The sequence below is a fragment of the Cherax quadricarinatus genome, chromosome 55 (genome assembly GCF_038502225.1).
Source record: "Cherax quadricarinatus isolate ZL_2023a chromosome 55, ASM3850222v1, whole genome shotgun sequence".
In the NCBI taxonomy this organism is placed as follows: domain Eukaryota; kingdom Metazoa; phylum Arthropoda; class Malacostraca; order Decapoda; family Parastacidae; genus Cherax; species Cherax quadricarinatus.
This window is the reverse complement of record NC_091346.1, coordinates 25,868,588-25,880,126: the sequence shown is the minus strand read 5'-3', so window position 1 is coordinate 25,880,126 and position 11,539 is coordinate 25,868,588.

Here is an 11,539-nt window from a genome sequence, read left to right as displayed (position 1 = left end):
TGTAATTGTGTTTATATATAATCATTTTTTAATATACAGTCCACAAATTTATATATTTACCAGAATTCCTGATGTATAATTCATTTAATTAATAGGTCCAGAGCAACTTGTGGTTATGACAGTGGTAGGTATCGAAGGGGGACATGTTTTGCGACCTAGGTGTCCCAAATTCCTACTTGTCTATGTAACATTAATAAATAATAATTATCTTTGTTATCATTTACTGTTATGTACATAATTAGTTACATTCAGATAAATGCAATTTTCCACAGTTGACATCAAGACTGTTAAGTTTTCTCCTGTACCTGTTTGTTGTTGATTGATTCAGGGTTAGGAGAGAGCTTCTGGCTGGATCACCCGAGTCTTCCACTCTGCTTACAGAGAGCGTAGCATCTCTGAGCAGTGTGGATTCCAGGCATACCAGGCATAGTGCTTTTGTTAGCTAAAAGGACACAAGTGCAAGTAATGAGACATTTTACTGTGGAAACGTTTAGTTTTCCAGGAGTTTCGTCGAGCCGTAAGCGAAACGTTGCCACAATAAAATGTCACATTAGTTGCACTTTTGTCCTTTCACCTAGCATATTGTCTTTAATTCTACTAACATTATTACATAGTGCTTTTGTTTACAGGTGCAGCATCGTGTAGTTATTACTTCGGCATTCTTGAAATTGTTCCTTCAATTTGGGTTTTGTTAAATCTATTGAATCTTACTACTTTATATTTAACATACAGCTTAGCCTTGTGTTTTTAGAACATGTTTGTATATAATATCTTTATATTTGTGTCTCTGGTGTGGGTGTGGGAGTGAGTTATGTGGGTGTGGGAGTGAGTTATGGGAGTGTGGGAGTGAGTTATGTGTGGGAGTGAGTTATGTGGTTGTGGGAGCGAGTTATGTGAGTGTGGGAGTGAGTTATGTGGTTTTGGGAGTGAGTTATGCGAGCGTGGGAGTGAGTTATGTGGGTGTGGGAGTTATGCGAGTATGGGATCAAGTTATGTGGGTGTGGGAGTAAGTTATGTGGGTGTGGGAATATTACGAACACGGGCAAAGAATGGCCTGTAACCTGGTCGTAATGGGTTTTTGGAGCAAAACAAACTCAGCAGTACAGGAGTTGAATGTAAGTGTACCTCACGGTGACGAAGAATTGCAAAAACAGAAGCCAGAGAGAAAGCACCGTATTCAACCAGCTAATAGGCAAGTCTGGCAAATGCTGACTGCAGGTGAACCACGTCGCCTCAGTATTTGGCAGGCTTGCCTGTGATTGGACAGTGAACCAAGGTACTTATTTAACGACAGGTACCCTAAAATCGTTAAACCCGTAGCAACTGGTTCACTGGTTGGGAGGCAGCCTATATGGGAGTGTGTACATACGCCTAAAAAATTGTAACATACTCTTTGCATAGTAGACGGAGTGCGTTATGGGAATGTGGGAGTGAGTTATGTGGTCGTGGGAGTGAGTGGGAGTGAGTTATGTGGGTGTGTGTAAGCTGTAAGAATGTGGTTAAACATAAATACGTATCTGTAAGAACAAAAATAATAGGGTCAGAAGCTGGGGTTTTGAGCAGTCAGACATAAGTAAATAGACGAGGATAACAGGCCAAGACTAGCACTCATCATCCTCAGCATGTCTAGGTTAGGAAGAAAACATTGTAAATTGCCCCTAAACAGCTTAGTTACGAGCCCAAGCACTAGCGCTCAACCTCATCAAACACAAATAAGGCAAATCTGTAACACCTGGGCATCTTATCACGAATAAGGTTCTTCCTCAGTCCGGTACAGAGATGAATAGTGGAAAATGAGGAGTTTGAGATAAGCATTTTTTTTTTATTTTCAATACGTTTACAGAGGTGAAAAATATAGTAAAGAGCAGATGCAATGTTGAGGTAATGAGTATGTGATGAGTCCGTCAGTCTTGACATCACAAGTGCAGGTTCCTACAGCTGAATCATACACCAGCGTATAACCGAGAATTTGACTCATGTTATTCTAGACCATGTTATGTTACACCTACATCGTGACGGTCGTCAGGTGACGACATATCTTACACTCAGCTAAACCTGACCTGACTGCTACTATACATAACCTGACCTGACTGCTACTATACATAACCTGACCTGACTGCTACTATACATAACCTGACCTGACTGCTACTATACATAACCTGACCTGACTGCTACTACACATAACCTGACCTGACTGCTACTATACATAACCTGACCTGACTGCTACTATACATAACCTGACCTGACTGCTACTATACATAACCTGACCTGACTGCTACTATACATAACCTGACCTGACTGCTACTATACATAACCTGACCTGACTGCTACTATACATAACCTGACCTGACTGCTACTACACATAACCTGACCTGACTGCTACTATACATAACCTGACCTGACTGCTACTATACATAACCTGACCTGACTGCTACTATACATAACCTGACCTGACTGCTACTATACATAACCTGACCTGACTGCTACTACACATAACCTGACCTGACTGCTACTATACATAACCTGACCTGACTGCTACTATACATAACCTGACCTGACTGCTACTATACATAACCTGACCTGACTGCTACTATACATAACCTGACCTGACTGCTACTATACATAACCTGACCTGACTGCTACTATACATAACCTGACCTGACTGCTACTATACATAACCTGACCTGACTGCTACTATACATAACCTGACCTGACTGCTACTATACATAACCTGACCTGACTGCTACTATACATAACCTGACCTGACTGCTACTACACATAACCTGACCTGACTGCTACTATACATAACCTGACCTGACTGCTACTATACATAACCTGACCTGACTGCTACTATACATAACCTGACCTGACTGCTACTATACATAACCTGACCTGACTGCTACTATACATAACCTGACCTGACTGCTACTATACATAACCTGACCTGACTGCTACTATACATAACCTGACCTGACTGCTACTATACATAACCTGACCTGACTGCTACTATACATAACCTGACCTGACTGCTACTATACATAACCTGACCTGACTGCTACTACACATAACCTGACCTGACTGCTACTATACATAACCTGACCTGACTGCTACTACACATAACCTGACCTGACTGCTACTACACATAACCTGACCTGACTGCTACTACACATAACCTGACCTGACTGCTACTATACATAACCTGACCTGACTGCTACTACACATAACCTGACCTGACTGCTACTATACATAACCTGACCTGACTGCTACTACACATAACCTGACCTGACTGCTACTACACATAACCTGACCTGACTGCTACTATACATAACCTGACCTGACTGCTACTACACATAACCTGACCTGACTGCTACTACACATAACCTGACCTGACTGCTACTATACATAACCTGACCTGACTGCTACTACACATAACCTGACCTGACTGCTACTATACATAACCTGACCTGACTGCTACTACACATAACCTGACCTGACTGCTACTACACATAACCTGACCTGACTGCTACTATACATAACCTGACCTGACTGCTACTACACATAACCTGACCTGACTGCTACTACACATAACCTGACCTGACTGCTACTATACATAACCTGACCTGACTGCTACTACACATAACCTGACCTGACTGCTACTATACATAACCTGACCTGACTGCTACTACACATAACCTGACCTGACTGCTACTACACATAACCTGACCTGACTGCTACTATACATAACCTGACCTGACTGCTACTATACATAACCTGACCTGACTGCTACTACACATAACCTGACCTGACTGCTACTATACATAACCTGACCTGACTGCTACTACACATAACCTGACCTGACTGCTACTATACATAACCTGACCTGACTGCTACTATACATAACCTGACCTGACTGCTACTGCACATAACCTGACCTGACTGCTACTACACATAACCTGACCTGACTGCTACTATACATAACCTGACCTGACTGCTACTATACATAACCTGACCTGACTGCTACTATACATAACCTGACCTGACTGCTACTACACATAACCTGACCTGACTGCTACTATACATAACCTGACCTGACTGCTACTATACATAACCTGACCTGACTGCTACTTTACATAACCTGACCTGACTGCTACTACACATAACCTGACCTGACTGCTACTACACATAACCTGACCTGACTGCTACTACACATAACCTGACCTGACTGCTACTATACATAACCTGACCTGACTGCTACTATACATAACCTGACCTGACTGCTACTACACATAACCTGACCTGACTGCTACTACCCATAACCTGACCTGACTGCTACTACACATAACCTAACCTGACTGCTACTATACATAACCTGACCTGACTGCTACTACACATAACCTGACCTGACTGCTACTACTGGAGTTTACCTGGAGTTTACCTGGAGAGAGTTTCGGGGGTCAATGCCCCCGCGGCCCGGTCTGTGACCAGGCCTCCTGGTGGATCAGCGCCTGATCAACCAGGCTGTTGCTGCTGGCTGCACGCAAACCAACGTACGAGCCACAGCCCGGCTGATCAGGAACTGACTTTAGGTGCTTGTCCAGTGCCAGCTTGAAGACTGCCAGGGGTCTGTTGGTAATCCCCCTTATGTGTGCTGGGAGGCAGTTGAACAGTCTCGGGCCCCTGACACTTATTGTATGGTCTCTTAACGTGCTAGTGACACCCCTGCTTTTCATTGGGGGGATGGTGCATCGTCTGCCAAGTCTTTTGCTTTCGTAGTGAGTGATTTTCGTGTGCAAGTTCGGTACTAGTCCCTCTAGGATTTTCCAGGTGTATATAATCATGTATCTCTCCCTCCTGCGTTCCAGGGAATACAGGTTTAGAAACCTCAAGCGCTCCCAGTAATTGAGGTGTTTTATCTCCGTTATGCGCGCCGTGAAAGTTCTCTGTACATTTCCTAGGTCGGCAATTTCACCTGCCTTGAAAGGTGCTGTTAGAGTGCAGCAATATTCCAGCCTAGATATATTAGAATACACTGCCAGATATATTACAGTACACTGCCAGATATAGTACAGTACACTGCCAGATATATTACAATACACTGCCAGGTATATTACAGTACACTGCCAGATATAATACAGTACACTGCCAGATATATTACAATACACTGCCACATATATTACAGCACACTGCCAGATACATTACAGTACACTGCCAGATATATTGCAATACACTGCCAGATATATTACAATACACTGCCAGATATATTACAACACACTGCCAGATATATTACAGTACACTGCCAGATATATTACAATACACTGCCAGATATATTACAATACACTGCCAGATATATTACAATAAACTGCAAGATATATTACAGTACACTGCCAGATATATTACAATACACTGCCAGATATATTACAATACACTGCAAGATATATTACAGTACACTGCCAGATATATTACAGTACACTGCCAGATATATTACAATACACTGCAAGATATATTACAATACACTGCCAGATATATTACAGTACACTGCCAGATATATTACAATACACTGCCAGATATATTACAATACACTGCCAGATATATTACAATACACTGCCAGATATATTACAGTACACTGCCAGATATATTACAATACACTGCCAGATATATTACAATACACTGCCAGATATATTACAATACACTGCCAGATATATTACAATACACTGCAAGATATATTACAGTACACTGCCAGATATATTACAGTACACTGCCAGATATATTACAGTACACTGCCAGATATATTACAATACACTGCCAGATATATTACAATACACTGCCAGATATATTACAATACACTGCCAGATATATTACAGTACACTGCCAGATATATTACAGTACACTGCCAGATATATTACAATACACTGCAAGATATATTACAGTACACTGCCAGATATATTACAATACACTGCCAGATATATTACAGTACACTGCCAGATATATTACAATACACTGCCAGATATATTACAGTACACTGCCAGATATATTACAATACACTGCCAGATATATTACAGTACACTGCCAGATATATTACAATACACTGCCAGATATATTACAGTACACTGCCAGATATATTACAGTACACTGCCAGATATATTACAATACACTGCCAGATATATTACAATACACTGCCAGATATATTACAGTACACTGCCAGATATATTACAATACACTGCCAGATATATTACAATACACTGCCAGATATATTACAGTACACTGCCAGATATATTACAATACACTGCCAGATATATTACAGTACACTGCCAGATATATTACAGTACACTGCCAGATATATTACAATACACTGCCAGGTATATTACAGTACACTGCCAGATATATTACGATACACTGCCAGATATATTACAATACACTGCCAGATATATTACAATACACTGCCAGATATATTGCAATACACTGCCAGATATATTACAATACACTGCAAGATATATTGCAGTACACTGCCAGATATATTACAATACACTGCCAGATATATTACAATACACTGCAAGATATATTACAGTACACTGCCAGATATATTATAATACACTGCAAGATATATTACAGTACACTGCCAGATATATTACAATACACTGCCAGATATATTGCAATACACTGCCAGATATATTACAATACACTGCAAGATATATTACAATACACTGCCAGATATATTACAATACACTGCCAGATATGTTGCAATACACTGCCAGATATATTACAATACACTGCAAGATATATTACAATACACTGCCAGATATATTACAATACACTGCAAGATATATTACAGTACACTGCCAGATATATTACAATACACTGCCAGATATATTACAATACACTGCAAGATATATTACAATACACTGCCAGATATATTACAATACACTGCAAGATATATTACAGTACACTGCCAGATATATTACAATACACTGCCAGATATATTACAATACACTGCAAGATATATTGCAGTACACTGCCAGATATATTACAATACACTGCCAGATATATTACAATACACTGCAAGATATATTACAGTACACTGCCAGATATATTACAATACACTGCCAGATATATTGCAATACACTGCCAGATATATTACAATACACTGCAAGATATATTACAATACACTGCCAGATATATTACAATACACTGCAAGATATATTACAGTACACTGCCAGATATATTACAATACACTGCCAGATATATTGCAATACACTGCCAGATATATTACAATACACTGCAACATATATTACAATACACTGCCAGATATATTACAATACACTGCCAGATATATTACAATACACTGCCAGATATATTACAATACACTGCAAGATATATTACAATACACTGCAAGATATATTACAGTACACTGCCAGATATATTACAATACACTGCAAGATATATTACAGTACACTGCCAGATATATTACAATACACTGCCAGATATATTACAATACACTGCCAGATATATTACAATACACTGCAAGATATATTACAATACACTGCCAGATATATTACAATACACTGCCAGATATATTACAATACACTGCCAGATATATTACAGTACACTGCAAGATATATTACACTACACTGCCAGATATATTACAATACACTGCCAGATATATTACTAGTGTCGATATTGAATAGGTATTCGACTGATATATTCAGTGATATACCCAGTTATACTAATTTAAACTTCCTAACCTGAGTAGCAATATACTGCATGACCAGAACTTTTGTTGCGTATTTGTTGCTTAAGCTAAATCTTTCTCCCGTTAACTCCTACTATCTTTATCTTATTTTGCCACCTCTCCCGGTCTCTTTCTTCTACCTGGGGGTTGTCTACCTGGGGGTGTCTACCTGGAGGGTGTCTACCTGGAGGGTGTCTTCCTGGTGGGTGTCTACCTGGTGGGTGTCTACCTGGAAGGTGTCTACATGGAGGGTGTCTACCTGGAGGGTGTCTTCCTGGAGGGTGTCTACCTGGAGGGTGTCTACCTGGAGGGTGTCTACCTGGAGGGTGTCTACCTGGAGGGTGTCTGCCTGGAGGGTGTCTACCTGGAGGGCGTCTTCCTGGACGGTGTCTACCTGGAGGGTGTCTTCCTGGAGGGTGTCTACCTGCAGGGTGTCTACCTGGAGGGTGTCTACCTGGAGGGTGTCTTCCTGAAGGGTGTCTTCCAGGAGGGTGTCTACCTGGAGGGTGTCTACCTGGGGGGTGTCTACCTGGAGGGTGTCTACCTGGAGGGTGTCTTCCTGAAGGGTGTCTTCCTGGAGGGTGTCTACCTGGAGGGTGTCTACCTGGAGGGTGTCTACCTGGAGGGTGTTTGCCTGGAGGGCGTCTACCTGGAGGGTGTTTGCCTGGAGGGCGTCTACCTGGAGGGTGTCTTCCTGGAGGGTGTTCCGGTGATCAACGGCCTCCAATACCTCTCGGTGATTCCCTTATCCTCACCGACCGTGCTGTGTTGCGTTCGTTGGACTGCGTAACAGCATGTTCAAACCAGGTCTTGATTCACTATGAGACTTGGTCTGGGACCAGGTCGCAGGGGGCGTTGACCCCCCGGTAATCGTCTTCAGTCGTTCCAATGGTATTATACAGTCAGCCAGACCCTCGTTGGCGTACATCAGACTGTGCTACCACTACTAGACCCTGCTACCACCACCAGACCATGGTACCACTACCAGAGCCTGCTACCACTACCAGACCCTGCTGAGACTACCAGACCATGGTACCACTACTAGACCCTGCTACCACTACTAGACCCTGCTACCACTACCAGACCCTGCTACCACTACCACACCATGGTACCACTACCAGGCCCTGCTACCACTACTAGACCCTGCTACCACTACTAGACCCTGCTATCACTACCAGAACCTGCTGCCACTACCAGACCCTGCTACCACTACCAGACCCTGCTACCACTACCAGAGCCTATTACCACTACCAGACCCTGCTACGACTACCAGACCCTGCTACTACTACCAGACCCTGCTATCACTACCAGACCTTGCTACCACTACCAGAGCCTGCTACCATTACCAGACCCTGCTACCACTGCCAGACCCTGCTACCACTACCAGACCCTGCTTCTACCAGAGCCTTCTTCTACTATCAGACCCTGTTTACCCTACTATACCCTACTTCCACCACCAGACCCTGTTACCACTACTAGACCCTGCTACAACTACTGGACCCTGCTGCCATTACTAGACCCTGTTACCACTACCAGACCATGCTACTATTACTAGACCCTGCTACCACTACTAGACCACGCTACCATTACTAGACCTTGCTACCACTACTAGACCCTGCTTTTACTAGACCCTGCTACTACTACCAGACCCTGACACCACTATTAGACAATGCTACCACTACTAGACCCTACTTCTGCTACCAGACCCTGCTTTTTCCCGACCCTTTTTCTACCAGACCCTTGTAGATGAATGGTTCACAGAACCGACACGTTGATAAATTAGACACAGGCGCAACTCTTGGGTATCTTTATTAAGGAAACATTTCGCCACACAGTGGCTTCATCAGTCCATACAAAGGAGAATCTTGAAGAACAGGGGTAGAATGAGGTTGAGGGACTGATTACCTCATTCTACCCCTGTTCTTCAAGATTCTCCTTTGTATGGACTGATGAAGCCACTGTGTGGCGAAACGTTTCCTTAATAAAGATACCCAAGAGCTGCACATGTGTCTAATTTATCTACCAGACCCTGTTTGCTCTACCAGACCCTACTTCCACTTCCAGACCCTGTTACCACTACTAGACCCTCCTTCCACTACCAGTTCCTGCTACCACTACCAGACCCTGCTTCCACTACCAGACCCTGCTTCCACTACCAGATCCTGCTACCACTACTAGACCCTGCTACTACTGTCAGACCCTGATTAAATTACCAGATCCTGCTGCCACTACCGGGCCTTCCTACCACTACGAGACCCTGCTACCACTACCAGACCCTGCTACCACTACCAGACCCTGCTACCACTACCAAACCCTGCTATCACTACCAGATCCTGCTACCACTACCAGATCCTGCTACCACTGCCAGGCCCTGCTACCACTACCAGAAACTGCTACCAATGCCTGACCCTGCTACCACTACCAGACCCTGCTGCCACTACCAGACCCTGCTTCTACCAGACCTTTCTTCTACTATCAGACCCTGTTTACCCTATCATACCCTACTTCCACTACCAGACCCTGTTACCACTACTAGACCCTGCTACAACTACTAGACCCTGCTACCATTACTAGACCCCGTTACCACTACCAGACCCTGCTACCATTACTAGACCCTGTTACCACTACTAGACCACGCTACCACTACTAGACCTTGCTACAACTACTAGACCCTGCTCTCAGTAGTAGTAGTTACCAGTCTCAGTAGTAGTAACCAGTTACCAGTAACCGGTCGTTGAGTCAACGGACGGTTACTGGTAACTGGTTACTACTACTGAGACTGGTAACTACTACTACTGAGACTGCTACCATTACTAGACCCTGCTACTGCTACCAGAACCTGCTACCACTACCAGACCCTGCTACCACTACCAGACCCTGCTACTACTACCAGGCCCTGCTACCACTACCAGAGCCTGCTACCACTACCAGTCCCTGCTGCCACTACCAGAGCCTGCTCCTACCAGATCCTGCTACCACTACCAGATCCTGCTACCACTACCAGAGCCTGCTACCTCTACCAGACCCTGCTGCCACTACCAGACCCTGCTACGACTACCAGACCCTGCTACCTCTGCCAGACCTTGCTACCACTAACAGACCCTGCTACCACTACCAGACCCTGCAACCACTACTAGACCCTGCTACCACTACCAGACCTTGCTACCACTACCAGAGCCTGCTACCATTACCAGACCCTGCTACCACTACCAGATCCTGCTACCACTACCAGAGCCTGCTGCCATTACCAGACCCTGCTACCAATACCAGGCCCTGCTACCACTACCAGACCCTGCTACCACTACCAGAGCCTGCTACCATTACCAGACCCTGCTACCACTACCAGACCCTACTACCACTACCAGACCCTGCTTCTACCAGACCCTTCTACTATCAGACCCTGTTTACCCTATCATACCCTACTTCCACTACCAGACCCTGTTACCACTACTAGACCCTGCAACGACTACTAGACCCTGCTACCATTACTAGACCCTGTTACCACTACCAGACCCTGCTACCATTACTAGACCCTTTTACCACTACTAGACCTTGCTACAACTACTAGACCCTGCTACCATTACTAGACCCTGCTACTACTACCAGAACCTGCTACCACTACCAGACCCTGCTACCACTACCAGACCCTGCTACTACTACCAGACCCTGCTACCACTACCAGAGCCTGCTACCACTACCAGACCCTGCTGCCACTACCAGAGCCTGCTCCTACCAGATCCTGCTACCACTACCAGAACCTGCTACCACTACCAGAGCCTGCTACCACTTCCAGACCCTGCTGCCACTACCAGA